Source organism: Balaenoptera borealis, assembly GCF_965194805.1.
Source record: "Balaenoptera borealis genome assembly, chromosome: 2".
Taxonomy (NCBI): domain Eukaryota; kingdom Metazoa; phylum Chordata; class Mammalia; order Artiodactyla; family Balaenopteridae; genus Balaenoptera; species Balaenoptera borealis.
In genome coordinates this window covers 85,987,117-86,006,091 of record NC_138867.1, presented here as the reverse complement: position 1 = coordinate 86,006,091, position 18,975 = coordinate 85,987,117, and the positions used below count along the sequence as shown (strand labels likewise).

The following is an 18,975-nucleotide window of genomic DNA, read 5'->3' as shown; positions in this document are numbered from 1 at the left end:
CGCAGCCAAAAATAAACAAATTTATATATATTAAAAAAAAAAAATCTACCAACAAACAAAGTCCAGGACCAGATGGCTTCACAGGAGAATTCTATCAAACATTTAGAGAAGAGCTAATACCCATCCTTCTCAAACTCTTCCAAACAATTGCAGAGGAAGGAACACTTCCAAACTCATTCTATGAGGTCAACATCACCCTGATACCAAAACCAGACAAAGATATCACAAAAAAAGAAATTACAAGCCAATATCACTGATGAACATAGATGCAAAAATCCTCAACAAAATACTAGAAAACCAAATCCAACAATACATTAAAAGGATCATACACCATGATCAAGTGGAATTTATCCCAGGGATGCAAGGATTCTTCAATACCCACGAATCAGTCAATGTGATACATCACATTAACAAACTGAAGAATAAAAACCATAAGATTATCTCAATAGATGCAGAAAAAGCTTTTGACAAAATTCAACACCAATTTATGATAAAAACTTTCCAGAAAGTGGGCATGGAGGGAACTTACCTCAACATAACAAAGGCCATATTCGACAAACCCACAGCTAACATCATTCTCAACGGTGAAAAACTGAAAGCATTTCCTCTAAGATCAGGAACAAGATAAGGATGTCCACTCTCACCACTTTTATTCAATATAGTTTTGGAATTTCTAGACATGGCAATCAGAGAAGAAAAAGAAATAAAAGGAATCCAAATTCAAGTTGAGAGTTCAAAGATGAGTAAGAGTTAGCCAGACGGAAGAGATTGGGGAGAAGAGCTTTCAGGCATGGGAAGCAGTAACACATGAAGAGCCTAAGGTAGTAAAGGGCTGAAGACACTGAAGGAACCACAAAAGGTCAATAAAGTTGCAGAAGGAGACAAAGAGACACCAAGTGAAGTTTGAGATGTAGGCAGGGACCAGAGCATGCCAGGCCTTGAAGGTACAGGTGACTATTTCCACCCCTTTATTCCAATTGCCACAAGAAGACTTAATATGTTTTAAGAGAAAAATTCGCATTTTTTAAAGATCACCCAGGCCTCTGCATGTATTTACCTGTTATCCATATTCTTTCCATGTCCACTTGCAGGTATTTTAGCTCTTTTTATATATAAATCTTCCTTCATGAAGAAGATGCGGCTGTTGGCAAAGTCAAGTAATTGAATGATGTCAATTTCCTTGAGTTTCCATAAGTTACTGTAAGTTTAGCTTCCAACTGAAATAAACCAACTGGTATGCTTGTGAAACTCAAAATTATGCTATCATCAGCTAAACTGAATGAAAAGAAATTAGAAATGGAAGTAATAGGCAGCCATTTAAAAATGGTATAATTTATAGAAAAATCATTATATGGGACAATTAAAAAGGAGATTTATTTGAATACACATTTTTAAAACACAGTTCAACAAAAGCAAAAGTCCAGCAAAAGTACAAAATAACCCTTTTAAACAGTTAAAAGACTACACTCAGAACATGAGATTAAAATCTAAATAATAAACCATGAGATAAAATTCAGAAATATAAAGCTTAGTTAGTATCCAATTGATAGTCAAACCTATTAAAATACTAAGACTAATAAAATACTACTTTAAATAACTTATCAACAAATTTATACATTATTTTATATCATGCCTTCTTAGCTATATCACAGTAATCACATCTAAGTAGGCATTAAATATTTAATTACAAGTAACTGGTAACTCCTTTCAGGCCAGTGTATGTGCCAGGTTATGTTGTTGTTATTGTTGTTGTTTATTTCAGTTTCACTTAAATTCTAAACCTTTTAAATTAATACCAGATATGTCAAACCCTTAATTTAATTTTGTGTAGATTGTATTATAACATTTACCAGGACTAAATAAAATTTCCCTACCTTGAGAAAGGTTTCTTTTAAGCAAAAATGGTGAAATAGCAATTCCCTGTGAAAAAATGATTTATGTTTACAACTCAACATTTTTTTCATAGTAATAAGTATCCAAGCAAGATGATGATAATTTATTTTAAAAGCCAGTTAACGGCAATATAACGGCCAGAATTAACTTCTGATGCTTATCTCCTAAAATTTAGACCAAAATTGTTTCATTATTGTAATGATTTCCTAAATGATTCTAATCAGAAATAGCCATTAATCAGAAAAGTCTAAAAAACATTAAGGTCATTTGCAAATGATGTGACCAACAAGGGGTTAATATCCAAAACATACAAACAGCTCATACAGCTCAATATCAAAAAACCAGACAACCCAGTCAAAAAATGGGCATAAGACCTAAATAGACAGTCCTCCAAAGAAGACATACAGATGGCTAACAAGCACATGAATAAATGCTCAACATAGCTAATTATTAGAGAAATGAGATATCACTCCATACCTGTTAGAATGGCTATCATCAAAAAATCTACAAATAACAAATGTTGGAAAGGATGTGGAGAAATGAGAACCCTCCTACACTGTTGGTGGGCATGTAACTTGGTACAGCCACTATGGAAAAGAGTATGGAGGTTCCTTAAAAAAAACTAAAAATAGAACTACCATATGATCTAGCAATTCCACTCCTGAGTATACCACACATGCAGAAAAAATGAATACACTAATTCAAAAAGATACATGCACCCCAGTGTTCATAGCAGCATTATTTACAATAGCCGAGACATGAAAGCAAGCCAGGTGTCCATCAACAGACAACTGGTTTAAGAAGATATGGTACATATACAGTGGAATATTACTCAGTAATAAAAAAAATGAAATATTGCCATTTGCAGCAGCGTGGATGGACCTAGAGAATACTGTGCTTAGTGAAATAAGACAGAGAAAGACAAATGCTGTATCATATCACTTATGTATGGAATCCAAAAAACAATACAAACAAATGTATATGCAAAACAGAAACAGACTTACAGATATGGAAAACAAACTTGTGGTTACCAAAGTGGAGAGGAGAGTGGGGAGAGACAAACTGGGGGTATGGAATTAGCAGACACAAACTACTATATATAAAATAGATCATCAACAAGGATATACTATATAGGGCAAGGAATTACACTCATTATCTTATAATAACCTATAATGGAGTATAATCTGCAAAACTACTGAATCACTTTGCTGTACACCTGAAACTAACATAATATTGTATACCAGCTATAGCTCAATTTAAAAAAACAGATAAAAATGTAAAGGTTTACATAGATTTTCAGGTACTAGACTTTTCTAAAATTTTAAAAAAGAAAGAACAGAGATTTTAATTCCAGACATTTGGAATGTGCTAATTTCAGCAGGTTTCAATTTTGAAGACCCTATTTTAGAAGCATGGGTAAAATAAAATGTTTCTCTATCACTTACTGCTGCTGATATGCATTTGGAATAAAAGAATATGCTTTGAAAAGTATAAAATGATATGTAAATAAAAGACACTAAAATCACATTCAATAAACTCAGTTGATCAAGAAATTATTAACTTTTCTATAACAATCAAAAATGATCTATTTTTCCATAGAATAACTCAACTTTTCTCTTTTGAACTCACACTCCTCTTTGTGGTAGAACTTAATCCTAGCCGATCACCATCATCTCTCCATTTCCCCACTCACCACCCCTGGTATGTGTTCACAGATTAGAAGAACTAAGTGATGGAGTGAAGGTGCACTTTGCCTGGGTCATTAGCTGTCCCCTGAGCATCCACTGAAGTACCTCTGTTCACATCTGGCCTTCAATTTTAGCTCACACAAATCACACCAAACCATTCTCTACCAAAATATTAAGTCAAGCCCAGCTTTTTCTACTATAGCAGTATCCTTTTTGAGTTCACAGGTCCATTCTTTCTCTAGAAAAGAATTCCCATTAAAGAAAGTTTTCCATTCAACCCTGTGAAGCTAAGGTTCTGTCTATTCCCCTGTCACTTATGTATGCATCTTCTGTCCCTCCAGTGAGACTCCAGGTACCCAGAAAACCTGCCAAGTTTTTTTAAGACCTCTCCACCCAGGGCCTGTTTCCTGATGTCATGCTTGCAGTTTCCTGAGCGTTACGCTAGAAGTGAGGAAAAAATTAGGTCCTAGGAGTACTTGTATACTCATCCTACTTGGGGTTTCTGGCACAGTTCCCTCAGGGTCTCTTAAAAAGTACAGAGCAGATTTTGCCTCGCCATGTTGTTAAGAAATCTGCTTTAGTCCCAGGGAATGGAAACCTTGCTCCTGTAGCAGGTAAAAACAATCTGCTAAATCTATATTATCAAAAAACATCTACTTATTAATCCCCATTCCACTCAGGAAGAGGCATATTTTGAATCAATTTAGGCCTCTTCCTATTATATCCAGGGTTCTATTAGGTTTAAGGGTCTTATATTCTGCCAGGGCTGGGGTAGAACCATCCATACTTAGCTCCATCGGGTCTGCAAACGTCCATACATGTAGGCTGTTAAACCATCCCTTTTCCCAAGTACAGAGCCTCTTTAGAAACTCCTCTTTACTCATTTACTAATGCAACTTGGCCAGAGGCATGTGAGTTCATTCCGTTACTTGGGAACATCACTGGAGAGCATGATACTTCTTGACTCAATCTGTTTCTCTCTGACTACAGAAACTTCACAGCCACTTCCTCTCTGGATTCTGATGCTATCTAAACTTTGTACAGAAAGGGAAGGGCAGATCATCTTTCCCCTCAAATTGCCCCCAAACATCAGTGCTTTACCCAGGCCCATTACTGGCAAGCAGTGATTTTGAATGCCCTTTCTTCAGGGATCCACACTATCTATGTATCCACCTATTTATTTATTCTTTTATGACACAATTATTTCTCCTCCAATTCTGTTTTTCTTGTTGGAGTATAGGATGTAAACAGGAACCATAATTCTTGGCTCTTAATTTGAATTGGCAATCTTAATACCAAAACTCAAGAATTCACGTGCTTTGTTTTCTCTGCTTTCTGTGGTCTCATCCCTTTCCCGAAGCAAAATCACTGAGGGCTTAGCTGTCTGAATAAAAAAACTTTATTAAGAGAAAGAAATTAAAAATATATAGAGAGAGAAAAATTCAAAAATATGCCATCACATCACTATTCTCCTCATCATTCCATGTGAGTTTTATGTTCCCCCATTCAAAAAAATTTATTACCTATTTTAATTGATTAGTCTTTTTATTTTCTTTATGGTTTCTAGCCTTGGAGTTTTTCATGGGAATCAATAATCTGGTTTACAGAAAACAGTATGAAATACTGTTGGGGAATACTAGAGTACATTAGATAATCTGCCTTACTTTTAGTCCTTAAATACAAACAATAAAGGCCCTACTAAGTGGATGGTGAATGAGAAAGTTTTTATAAATTTTAAGGTCTTACATAAATATTATATTATAATCTGAGCTCCTAAAAGGAAGACACCCTCAATCATCTAAAAGGTAGTGTTATTGTCAGCTGAAAAGGGATATGAAACATTTACCAGTTTGGAGAAAATGGAAAAAAAAGTTATATATTAAAACACCACCTTTTTTCTTCATGTCAACAACGATAAGGACTTCAAAAGTGTTCTGAATCTCTACCTCTGTTACAGAATGTATCAATATAAGAAAACATCCTATTTTTCTCAGTATTCAGCACATAACAAAAGTTATGTGTCATTAGTTTTAGCTACTGCTGCTCTTTCAACTTCATGATAAAATATGTGGGACCAGCTATGGTGTACCTTTTGTATTGACACTGTTACCCTGTGCACCAGTCACACAGAATGTCATTCCAATTGTACTCTTTAACATTTGGGAAAGCACAGTGACAGTAGAATTGGAGCCCAGGGCCCTGAGCAAGCAGAGGTTTTCACCTACATCTCTAGCACTGCACCTGAATTAAGGACTTGACTCATTACTTGCTATTTCAGGCTTGAGTCTTTCTTGGTTATACTGATAAAGTTCAAAACACTGGAAGCAGACATATCAGGCTTTTGATACAAGCCTAACCCTGTAAAAAACAGCAGCTTTTTAAGTGCAAAGTGCACTTAACTTCCCATGGGTATCATTTATCTACCAGTCAATTGCTAATCCTCAGTAAATGAAGGGAAATTGGGATGGGCTTAGCATAAATTCTCCTCTTTCACAAGACCTAACTAGCAAAACTCACCAGGCAACTAACTGCTTTTTGAAGTGACAGTAGTCAAATTACACTGAGATATATGGAAATGGCAACATTTTTATGAGATATATATCTTCATCAGATTGATAAAAAAGATTAATACTGTGATCTAAGCTTCATAAAAATCTATCCATATTATGTAAGAATATATTTGAATTTCACCCCGACTCTGTGTTTTGTTCATTTTTTAGGTTACCATATTTTTTATAGAAAAATGAAGACTCAAACTTTCTCTTTTTTCTTTTTAGGAGGTTAAGACATCAAAATTTAACCCAAAGCTGTTGTTCTTATGGAAGACCAGTAAACTCATCCTTATAGCTAAAACAAGCAACCCGGCCCTCAAAGACTGTTTTAAAGCACTTAAATGAGTGCTTTTCAGCAAATGTCAAAAAGAAGAGAAGATTATTTTGAGAGCTTCTAAGGTATAAATAATTTTTCAGAAACACTAGAATTATGCCGGGATGACTTCTGCCTTTGGAAAAGATAATTGCAATTCGCTGTTGTGATACAGCTTAAACAAGTATTTCTCATTGTATTTAATATTTAATGTCATTTTTCATCACTATAAACCAACAGTTCTTTCTGTAGCAAAATTATCCTATTTGACACTCTCTTTTCTTCACCTCCTGGCATACCTTCACATGTGCAGGATTAGCTAAACAACTGTTTACACCAAAATGTACAAAGAGTTAGCCTGTAATGAAAACACTGAAAATATATTTTCAATAGATTTTAAAATTCCAAGCAAGCCTCAACATATTCAGTAAAATGTCAGAAACAGAAAAACTTTAAATCTTTCAATTTGTTCATTCTTATTCGCACATATAGAAAAAGAAAAAAGCTACTCTAAGCCTAACACATATGGAATATGTTTGTTTCCTGATGTTGATGGTCAGTTATGATCAGGCACTTGGTTATGTTACTTACTGTGCTACATATCTGGCAATACTGTGCACTGTCAAATGAGCTTTAGGTCTGATGGTAATTTTATTCTCAGGTTCAGTCATATGATGCTTCCCTATAGGAATAGGTTCTATCACAGGAGCAAATTATTCAAATCTAATTTAACAGACTCAATAGTTCTCCTCAGTTCTATCTTGGGCATTTTGTATTCCTTTCCCTACACCTAGTGGCTATGTAACAATTCAATTACCAAAGTTCTTCATCCAGAAAGTGCAGTTGAATTCCGGTAATTCTTATTCTGTTTGATTTCTTTTTTTCTCCTAGTTTAACACATGCCAGTTGGTGTTGACTGAGTTAAAAATCTTGAAATAAGCCCTGGCACTGTGTCAGTATGTAGGTTAATAAATGAGAAAAAAATTTAATAAAATACACACTAGAAATGGAAAACAAGATTAGTGGTGACATGTCATGAGGGCATTTTTCGTCTACGCACACACAAAAAAACGAGCTCAATGCAGCTGAAGAAAAGAGGAATGAGAGAGATGATATAAATTGAAAGATGAAAAGGCAGAGGGTGAGTGTAAAGAAGCATGTTGAGAGCACACAGAGTCAGCTGGCAAGAAAAGGCAGCTCTAAGAACCCTAGAGGTAAAACCCCAATAAGCAGATCAAGGGGGTAAGAAGCAAGTTTTAGAATAAAAAAGCAGTAAGATAAGCAACTTCAAGGATCATTAAAAGAGCAAGGTGATAAAAGTATGCAAGAGTCATTGGAGGTTATTAAGAATTTTAGGGAATTACAATAATAAGAAAGTTGTAAGGGAAAAAAGTCTTTACATAGTCTTTCATAAAAGAAAAATCACCTGTCAAAATCTGTCTGCCTGGACACTAGAATTAGACTCCTGTTCTTCAAAAACAAGGTATGTCTTCTGATCAGATTTGGCTTCATCTTTCTTCATTTCTCTAAATAATCTTTCTCTGTTTGAAGAAATATGCAAATAGACTTATATACCTATACATAAACAATGGAACTGAAAATTCAAAGAGAGTCAAATAGAATTAATGTTGGAATTTCATGAAATTAAATTTGAAATGAATTTCCATAAATCTCATAAGTATATTAGTTATATCTACAAATAATAAATTCATTAGAGATCAGCAAGTATCTGATTAAATTATTAATACAAGAAGTGAATTCAACTGAATCAGATAGATAGATACTTGGAGAGGGGACCTGAGCAAACTCTCTTTGTCAGTATTGATTAAATGAATCAGAAAATGAGTTTCTACTTAATATCTGACAAGTACCCACAGACCCTCTTAAAGATTCCCTTTAGGGATCTGCAAGTTAGGTAACAGAAATACATATAATTAACATCTTGGGAACTTGTCTACCCTAGTTTGTACTCTTGTGCTCCATAAAGAGTCTTAATAGACTTCTTTAGAAAGAACACTGTAAATTCAGATATATAGTCATAGAAAGTTAATAAAAACAACTAACAACTATTCAGCCTTTACTATGAGAAATGTGCCTTACTGTCCCTATTTTGCAGATGACAGAACATGGGACTGGGAAGTTACCTCACTCTTCTGTCTTCTTTATGTTTAGATTTCAACTAGATTATACAAAGTACTTCTACGTATCAATAAGAAAGAAGCTTTATAGAAAAATGGTCAAAGCATAGGGATAGGCAATTCCTGGGGAAAAAATAAATATTTGAAAAGCTGATCATCACTATTAGTAATCAAAGAAATGGAAATTAAAATAATAATGTGATAACTTATAGAAAATAATTATAATTGACTATATCTGACTTGGCACTGGTGGAGACAAATGATCACTTACATGTTGTTCATAGGGAGGCACTGTGGCAGGATGTATCAAACTCAAAGTGAGCATGACAGAGAACCATTAATTCTGTTTCTAGAAATATCTGTAAGAAATACTCACTTGTGTATGGAGGCATACAAAAAAAGAAGCAAATGAGCACAATTTAACAGCAAAAATATGGACAAATTGCTCAACAATGAGGGAACTGTTAATAAATTGTATCATATTGCTATTATGCAAAACTCTAAAGTAATTAAAGAGAACAAGATGAATCATATGAAAAGAACTCCAAGACACATTTTAAGAAAAGAAAAAAATTAAGTAGTAGTAAATAGATAAGGAAATTGCATTGTTACATCAGCAGAAGGAAATAGAATCTGCTGCTGAGAATGTAAAAGTAGGCTATCCTAGTCTTGATTCCATATACTCTGGGTTTTGAAATAATTTATAAAGTGTTTCTGTATTACTCATGTGATTAAAAAAACACAAATATGAAACTCTTTATGGGTTCTATATTTCTCTCAATGACTTATTGGACTCAATTTTACATATAAAATTGTCTGAATTTTTATACCCTACTTTGTAGATGTGTTTAAAAATGGCTCAATGAAATTAAAGATTCTCAAAAAATATAATAAACCCCACTATACTGGAAAGAAGTGCACATTTAGAATCATAGAACTTTGCACTTACTCTTCACACAAACTTTTATAAAAATCTCTTGAAGTCTGAACCTCAGTTTTCCTTATTCAACGTCATATCTTTCCTGCTTGACTTCTCATCTCCATAATCACATCCACCCTAATTCAACTTCCAGAGCTACTGTCAAATGCAAAAGAATTCTATAAAATTCACTTTGCAAACAGCACAGCATTTTATACATTGATAGATGCAGATGTAGATATTTAGTTAAGCTGAGACTATTTGAGAAAAATATATAACAACTATTTTTTTAATGTAACTTACTAAGCAGTTATAGTAGAATCTAGAGAGAAAACTCAAGATTCAGCTGCTTATACTTAATCTTTTACATCTCAAAAATAATATTATCATCAAAAAATGTTTATAAACTGGAAAAAAGCCATTGGAATTGTTTCAGAAGTTTTATTATAAGCCTACAATCAAAAAAGGCTTTGTAATACTAAAAAGAACATTCAAAAGTTTTTCTCAGCAAAACATTCAGAGTTTGTTAGCAGTTTGTTGTAATTATTGTATGAGTGTTCAGAAACAAATTAATTATAATAAACAGGAATACCTGTGTTACTTTGAAAAAATCTATTAGAATCATTCATAAAACTGAGTAAATATTTTAACTTAAAATTACTTAGGTTAAAAAATCTTATGTTAAATAATTAAGATAGATATATTATAGATAGAAATGTAATAGATGTATACATGCAATCAAAGAAACAAAGATGCAAGTTCATAAATTACATTAAATTCAACAAAAAATAAGCCATTTGCACTCCTTTCTCTAACATTTACCCAGAATTTTTAATAAAAAATAACCTAATAAGTAATAACTAATAAGTAACTTCATGGCTTAGAAGTTAATGTACACAAATAGTTTTGATAGTGGAATATGAAACGTTTACTTTAGAAAGTGATGGTTAGCTCACAAAGGAGAAAAAAGAAAAAGAAAAGAGAAAGGGAAGACACAGTAAGAAAATGATTTAGATTGAAGGTTATAGCAGCTGTACAAATAAAGAAAATGGTGCAATCAACAGTTCACATCCTTTTGATGGATCACTGAAAAAGCTCTATGTAAATAGTTTTGACATTTAAGCTCCTGTAGAAAATAATACAGTAAAAAACATGCAAGCAAGAAGCTATAAAGCATAAAGAATCTGGCAGTCACTTTTCCCTCAGCAGATACAGGCCACTGATCAGCTGATTTATATATTAAAAAAAAAAAAAACAACTCTCAGGACAAAGAACTGCAACCTTTGGTGGAAAACTTAGTAAAGTTTGTGAGGGCAATATGTTCTGTAGGCTCATGGGTACTCAACAAATGACAACATGATGGCCCAGACTTCAGTCTCAATGCTAACTCAAGTCTCCAAATGGAGAAATTTGTCTCACCTTAAGATTTTTTAATAAAATAAAGTAACAAAAGTTAATGGCCTGCCAGATGTTCACCACAGGGAGTTTGCTTCAAGGAAATTGAAGGAGGAACTTAATTTTGAATTTATGGGAACATTTCCCCCCCATTTTTCCTTGTTTGTCCCATGTTGCTTTTCAGCTTTGTTTGACCAATGCCAGAAGTGCCACACTGGGACTCTTTCAGTGCTATTCATCTCTGCATTAGAACAAGATGTGTTTAACTCCCCACAACCTTTTTTTTCCTCACCAGGGTACAGATAGAGGTAGCAGAAAAATTATCCTAAAACTAACAATTGCTCTGACAATTTTTGATCAGCTCAACAGAAAATGAATCACATGAATCAATGAAAATATCTTAAAGCACAGTCAGATATTCAAGCTGTACCATTCTGTGAAACAAGGCACTTTATTTTTCAGCTTCCATATTTAGGGCCTGTGAGTGTGTTTTGTTCACTTCTTAAGCATTTTTGAAAATGATATGAAATCAAAACATTGCACTTGGGTGATCTCCAAGATTATATAAAGATATAACAGTGGAGGAGTCATCTTTTTCAAAGTAGTCTTAGGTTTAAAAGTTGGAAACCTACGTGTGTTTGCTTTAGGGGGGGTTGAAGCAAAAGGGAGAAAGGAGAAGCAAAGGAGGGGAGTTGAGGATGAAAGAAGAAAAGAGCAATCCACTATTCCTCAAATTATAGGCCCATATTTATTAATAATTTAGGGAGTGTGTTTTACATCCATTCACATGTGGAATTCTGCACAAACTCTTGACTCAGTCCCTACTCTCTTCTTGAGTGGCTCCCAATCTTTGAAGTACAAACCGAAATCACCTAAAAACTTGTTAAAAGTGTGGACTACCAGGCCCCACTCCTAGAGAACTTACATTTTGGAAGGTATCTCAGGAGACTTTTCTTTAGAAGGTTCAGTACCCACAACTTGAAAAATACTGCTTTAGATTCCTTTATGACAAAAAAAACCCAAATCCAAGATAATTTTACCTAATAATTGTGGGTAACTCTCTTTTCCTTGATATTAACAAAAATCAAGCAAGCAATTTTAAAAAAAATGAATATTATAATAAGTATTTTATAGTTAACTGAAAGAGATGATAGAAACCTAATAAATATTTGTTGGATGTACAACAAATGTACAAATGGAAGAATAAATGTGTAAGCAGGTTTACCCAACACATGCTCTCTGGATACTCAAAATTTCTAACCTGGAATAAGAACCCTATGTAAAACTGATTAACTTTCTTCACAATGTACAATTTAAAATCAATTCTTGTGTTACTTAAATCAAAAGAAATATATTAGCAGGCAGTACATACAAAGTTGCTTATGTTTTGTCAATTGGAAGATATTAATCTAATGCACTCACTCTTGTTCATTGGTGGTGAAAGCAACAGAATGCTCAGTCATCACTGAAATAAGACAAACAGAATGAAAAATATATAATTCACCTAATTTTTCACTTTAAAGGCAGTGTTTCCCAAAGTTCATTTACTTGTATAATATTTTCATAATTTTGGCCATATCCTTGTAAGATATGTATGTCAATGTATCATGAAAAAGAAAGGTATTTGCTGAGACACTACCTATTTTGTTTCAAATATTTCACACTAACTCCAGTTATCTTCTGAAATCTCTGGTATATTTTGTTAGCTGTATTTCCCTACCCCACATTTAAACAGAAAACCTCAGCTACTAAAGTGAAAAAGTATTTGTTCTTCTATCACCTAAAATTAGCTCATGACCTAGCAGTGGCTTATTCACAGCATTTTGAGAAACTATGCTCAGGGTCCCAATCCCAGAAGCCCCTCAGATACTCTCACACTCACCTATGAATGAAGGACTGTTCCAAATGATTCCATGTATAGAAAAGTCTTAAAATGTTTAAAATACTTTAACCTTAAAGAATCAAACATCTTTTCCCAGTGATCTTTGACAAGGAGAAATGTTAAGTGGTGACTTTAAATGTCTTTGTTCCCACCTCTGCCACACTTACAAAATTAAGGTTAAGTTGAAGAAGGAGTCCCCAGAAAATCTCTAGGATCACTCTCCGTGTTATAGAGGGGAAAAATTTAAATCTACAAGATTCAATTTGCTGAGATAACTCAGACTAAAATGAGGTGGACATTATTTCTGAATTACTGAAAAAACCATCTCTACCCACGGATTTGCATAAGGACAATTGTCCTTAGTACAAAGGGTCACATTTCCTAATTTGTTTTAAAAGTCTACCTTGTTGGTGGTTTGTTTTATTGTCTTAAGTCTTACCTAAGTTATTTATACTTCATGTCTGGTTTGGAGCTTAGAAGAAAACAGATAACTGGCTTAAGTGTCATCAAGTATATAAGAAGGCTATGTATGTTTCTATTTTATATCACAAAAAAACTCAGGAGTAAGGAAAAAAGAATTGCCCTCAACCTTCAGAGTATTTCTGAAATTTATCTTTTGATTGAAAATACTACCTGCATCTGTAGACATTTGAGGAGCAAAGTTTAATAGGGCATCATTTTTATTTCAAACTAATTTGTATCTAATCTCAAAATAATAAATCAGGTCCATTGAGGAAACTGAATAGTATTTCAATTATCAACCTTTGCCAATGAACTAATATGGTGAATTGCACCATGATCTATTTGAAATGTTTGCATTTTTTATTCACTTAAAATGGGAATTTTTAATCTCATAAGATTAAAGAGATTAAGACCTTCCATTTGTCTTTTCAGAATTACCCACTGTTCTGCTCATATACCATGAAATAGAGGTATTTGTGTAATCTAGCTCTATATTCTCACTAAAACTTATTACATTGATGTGACTAAACCTAAATATAAATAACTTTACCAAGTTAATAAAGTATTTCAGTTTTCTACCAAGATGGAAATACACAAATTAAATTAGTGATTAACAATATTTTACTCAACACTGCTAATTATTAGAGAAATGCAAATCAAAACTACAATGAGGTAACACCTCACATCGATCAGAATAGCCACCATCAAAAAGTCTACAAATAATAAATGCTGGAGAAGGTGTGGAGAAAAAGGAATTCTCCTACACTGTTGGTGGGAATGTAAACCGGTACTGCCACCATATGATTCTGCAATCCCACTCCTGGGCATATATCCGGAGAAAACTATAATTGGAAAAAATACATGCACCTCACTGTTCATTGCAGCTCTATTTACAATAGCCAGGACATGGAAGCAACCTACATGTCCATCGACAGATGAACGGATAAAGAAGATGTGGCACATATATACAATGGAATATTACTCAGCCATAAAAAGAAACAAAATTGAGTTACTTGTAGTGAGGTGGACGGACCTAGAGACTATCATACAGAGTGAAGTAAGTCAGAAAAAGAAAAATAAATACCATATGGTAACACATATATATGGAATCTAAGAAAAAAAAAAAAAAGGTTCTTAAGAACCTAGGGGCAGGACAGGAATAAAGACACAGACATAGAGAATGGACTTGAGGACATGGGGAGGGGGAAGGGTAAATGTTTATTTTAATGCTAAACCTTTGGAAACTCTCCAAAAAAATCGGAGTAACAGTTTCATGCTTTCCATGAAGATGGTGACATTTATCCTCTGGCTTTATGTGCCTCTATGACACCTCCACAGTTTGAGAATGTCAGCTAAATGATATATAAGAATTACAAAACCACATATTATAAAAGAAAATAAAGTTTTCAATAAAGATGAGTAATTCAAAACAGGAAAATAAAGGTGGAAAACATCTGAAATCATGAATGAATGCACTTAGTACAGTAATGTCTTATCATCTGTGGCTTTGGCAATCGTGTTTTTATTTTTCTATAGAATGGAAAAATATATATTATTTTATATTATGCAGTTATATATATCTGCATAAAATTTTTAAACTGCATGCATATATTTCTACATAGAATAGTTCCAATCCCCATGAGCAAATAGTCTACTGGAATGATTACTTCCCCGCTTTTCTGGGCCACTTAAATGAGTCTAGGGGATACTGCAGGTATAAGGCATCTGTTTAAACCACATGTTCTCAATACGTAGATAGAAAAGCATAAATACATGTCCTTCAGGATCTTCATAATTTGTGAACGTGCCAAGCAGTTATACAAGCATTTGGCTGAGACTTACTAAAAAGGCAAAAAAGAATTTAAGTGTAAGATACATTAAATTTCAAGTCAGTAAGGGTTGGTTTGAAAACTTTAAAAAGAAATCACTTTGCATAATATAAAACTTCTAGGAGAATCTGCCTCATCAGATTACACCACTTCAGCAATATTTCCTGAACAACTAAAAGTGATTCCAGAGAAAAGTTACCTATAGTGTGTGTGTATATGTGTGTGTGTTTAACTAGTGGTTTGGTTTCAATGGGATGAATAAATTTAAAGCAAATTTCTAACTCAGATTGACCTTGTTTATTGTGGAAGTGGATTTTTACTATAATTTTTATTTCCTGAGGTTTAATTTTTTAAAATATATTAAACGCAATTTTTTTCTGCGTTCTTGGTCTAGTCAACTTTAGTTTTGCCACACACTGTACTTTTCAGTAATGTAAAACCTATGGTTGGCAATGGATCACTGTGCAAAAAATAGATGCCAGGATGACGCAGTCTGCTAAGCAGATGTGGATCCCAAATCCACTTGGGATTTGGACCCAAGATTTTAGAAATGCAATTGATTACATGATTCACAGCATCCAGGAGGTAATAATAAACCAGTGACAGTCAGGACATTCTTGATTTCTCATCTCAGGCTCAAAGTTTCTGGAGTCATCTCTGACGTCTCCCTAACTTCAGGTCCCATATTTAATAATCAAGTCCCGAAGTTTCACTGTCATGGATCTTTCAAATCAATTTCTTTCTTTCTATTCTCTTTGCAACACCATATTTCAGACTTGCATTATCACAATCTGTTCCGTCACAATACAGACTTCACGCTAATCAATCCTGAAAATGCCATCAGGTTAATCTTCATAAAACGCAATTCCGGACATGTCACTCACCTGCTCAAAAATTATCAGCAGCTCCCCAGTGCCTAGAGAATAAAGTCTCTACTTCTTAGCTTAAAATTCAAACTGTCCCCTGTATTATAATTATTGTTGGATATTTAGTTTCTTCTTAGGTGGTGGAACCAGTTTTTCCTTTTTACGTAGAAAGTAACTGGCACAGAAATTTACACATAGAAGCATGAATTCATTCTTATAGATTCTATCATGACTCACATATCTACCTTTCTCAATTCTAACATTTAATTATCATAGGATTATGCTCTCTTATTTTTAATTTCCTCTGGACAATAATATTCATCACTCCAGAAATTTTTCTACTATGGTTTTTCAGAATTAAGTATCAGAGACAGTTTCTCAAAATAGCATTCACTATTTTTTCTATATTATTGATATGAGACAAAGAAGAAAAGACATTCCATTACTTATCTGTGGAGCATAAAATCCTTGAGGTCAGAGATTGACCCTAATCTTCAGTCCTCCTCAATCTACCTTTACTTCCTTCTTCAGCTTCTCAGCAACCTTGTATGAGTCCAACAAATGTGCTCACTAACTTCTGAATGCCCAGCCATGGAGAAATCAGGTAAGAGAAGAAAGTATCAAATGATATTTTCAAAGGCCATATTTGTCTAATCACTTTATTCTGCATTAACAGTCCACCTGTTCTGGGTTGTTTATCAGTGCTGTCTCTCTCTGCATGGAGAATGATTACAGGTGAATCTCCACATGGATAATTTGGATGGGAGATCACTTAGACCACTTGTGTTCAATTCAGAACTAAAAATACTATTGGGGACCCATAAATGTTAAATAGCACTAAGAATAATAATAACTAACCTCTTCTTAGTAGATGTGCTCCTGGGTACACCCACTTGAATTTTTCCAATTACAATTCAAGAACATTTCAGTTCCCTTTATTCAGAACCATTATTCAGGCTCTTCTGGAAATGTTTTATTCAGTTTGTGCATCTCTTCTCCAGTCTTTGATTTAGAATTCAACTCTCTAATAATGAGGGGAAATTGGGGTCTGAAAGAGAAAAACACCATTTTCTTAAATAATGAATGCTGCAGGCACACACTGTCTTAAATTACAATACAACTACATTTTTAAAATATCCATGATCACATCTCTGACATTACAGCATAATGACACAAGTAACATCGAAAACTGGTTTGAAAGGATTTTAGTGGTATTCTCTACGCAAGTGTGTGACCTGACTAGACAGGCATTGTGGGTATAAGTAAAAAATAGAAAATATCTTTTTCTTTTGGTGGTGGTGGTTGCTGTAATTGTTGTTGCCGTTGATAATAAAGAAAAAGGTCTGATCCCTCTGGAAAGCTGTGCTCAACCCTTTCCCTTGGCTGTAGTTTACTCTGCTATTCACACCAGAGGACATTGGGGCAGCATCTTAGGCACTGTAATGAGACCTGAGCAAAAACAGCTTTCAAAATGTCAATAAATCAGCCCTGTTTATCCCCAGCTCAGAGAGTTGGGACAACTCATTGTGAGACTTCCCTGTTTTTAACTGCGGAGCAGGCTGTTTTTCTTTGACTCCTTCGTAAACCCAAGTGTAACACATATCTACTTGGCCATTCTTGGGAAAAAAAGAAATAAAAAGAGTCAGTCCTGGAGCATCTGAGTACTATAAGTTTGGAGAGCTTTAAGGGTCCAGCTGAGGCAACAGGGAACTCACAGCTGAATGACTGCTTGCTAACGGAAGAATGAAAGGACATGATGGACACAGAAGCAATGTCGGACAAGTGTCTCGGTGGGGAAATCTGCCAACCTGACAATGCCTTGCCCAGGAAATAGGGATGCATTTAGAACCACACTATTTTTAAATGACCACCATGACAAGAGCTGTTAAGTATTAAACAGGTGTGTGCTATCCGTGATTGCATTTGGATCTCGCAGTTTAGTGGTGTCAGTAGAACTAATGACTGAGACGGATAAAGTGGCATACTTCCCTCATGGATTAAGATTCTGTATGAAAGCCAAAATAAAGTGCTGCACACCTGCCACATTTGAGAAAACACAGTCATAATTCCTAAGATGCTTATCTAAACTTTCTGGTCTTAAATTCTCAAATGGATCAGCTGAAAAGATTTCAGATATTTGTAAGTTAGAGAAAATCACAAAAACTTCTTTGGGCATATATCAGTTCCAAATCTTTTACTCAGACTAGCTTCAAAATTACATTTACTATGACTCCTGCACGTGTGATCTAATAAGATCACTGACATATATTAATTACTATAAGATGAAACAAAACAATGATTTAGAAGAAAACAGTAGTTTAAAAAAATCTCCAGTTCCAATGCTTTACACTTGAATTTGTTAAATTTTTAAATATTTACATAAACACTATTTGGCAGGTGAAATAAAAACTTGCAAAATATCTTGAAAATTTCCCCACAGAATTTTAAGCTACTTTATAAACATTATCTTTCTTTCCTTTTTTCTTCAATATAAGTAAGACTATAATTGAGTTTTTTCTGAAAATAGCTCAGTAATTCAAAAACTCTTTGCTCTATTCAAGATGTTTTGCTATGAATTATACAGTGTAAACTAATAAATAAGACATTAGTCCATATCATCAAAAAACTTATTCTGTGAGTGGAAATTACATCTTCAGAAAAGCACAAATGTAATATATGAAGATTTAATTGCCATAATAGAGATACAAAATAATTAGAGCAATAAAAAATTTTAAATAAAAATTATGCTTTCAAAATTTGAAGATAATATTGAGACACATCTCAGACAAATGGAAGAATTTCAACAGAGATAAAAGGTAAAAGGTAAGGCCTTTTTGGGAAAAGAGAATATTTTAAGTAATATTAAAATAGATATAATAAGATTATCTTCATAGAAGATATGCAAATCAATTAATGTGATACACCACATCAACAAAAGAAAAGACAAGACCACATGATCATCTCAACAGATGCAGAAAGAGCATTTGACAAAATTCAACATCCATTCATGATTAAAAAAAAAAAAACTCTTACCAATG

At 33.8% G+C, this 18,975-nt stretch overlaps 1 pseudogene across 1 annotated transcript in view; it reads right to left on the bottom strand.

Moving 5' to 3' along the window:
• Nucleotides 1-18,975, bottom strand: part of LOC309622467 (acyl-protein thioesterase 1 pseudogene) — a 711,313-nt pseudogene that overhangs the window by 321,713 nt on the left and 370,625 nt on the right. The window contains exons 3-5 of the transcript XR_014249931.1: nucleotides 16,384-16,985; nucleotides 1,875-1,920; nucleotides 1,058-1,141 (exon numbers count right to left, since the gene is read on the bottom strand). The product of XR_014249931.1 is annotated as an acyl-protein thioesterase 1 pseudogene (transcript). The remainder of the gene's footprint in view (nucleotides 1-1,057; nucleotides 1,142-1,874; nucleotides 1,921-16,383; nucleotides 16,986-18,975) is intronic.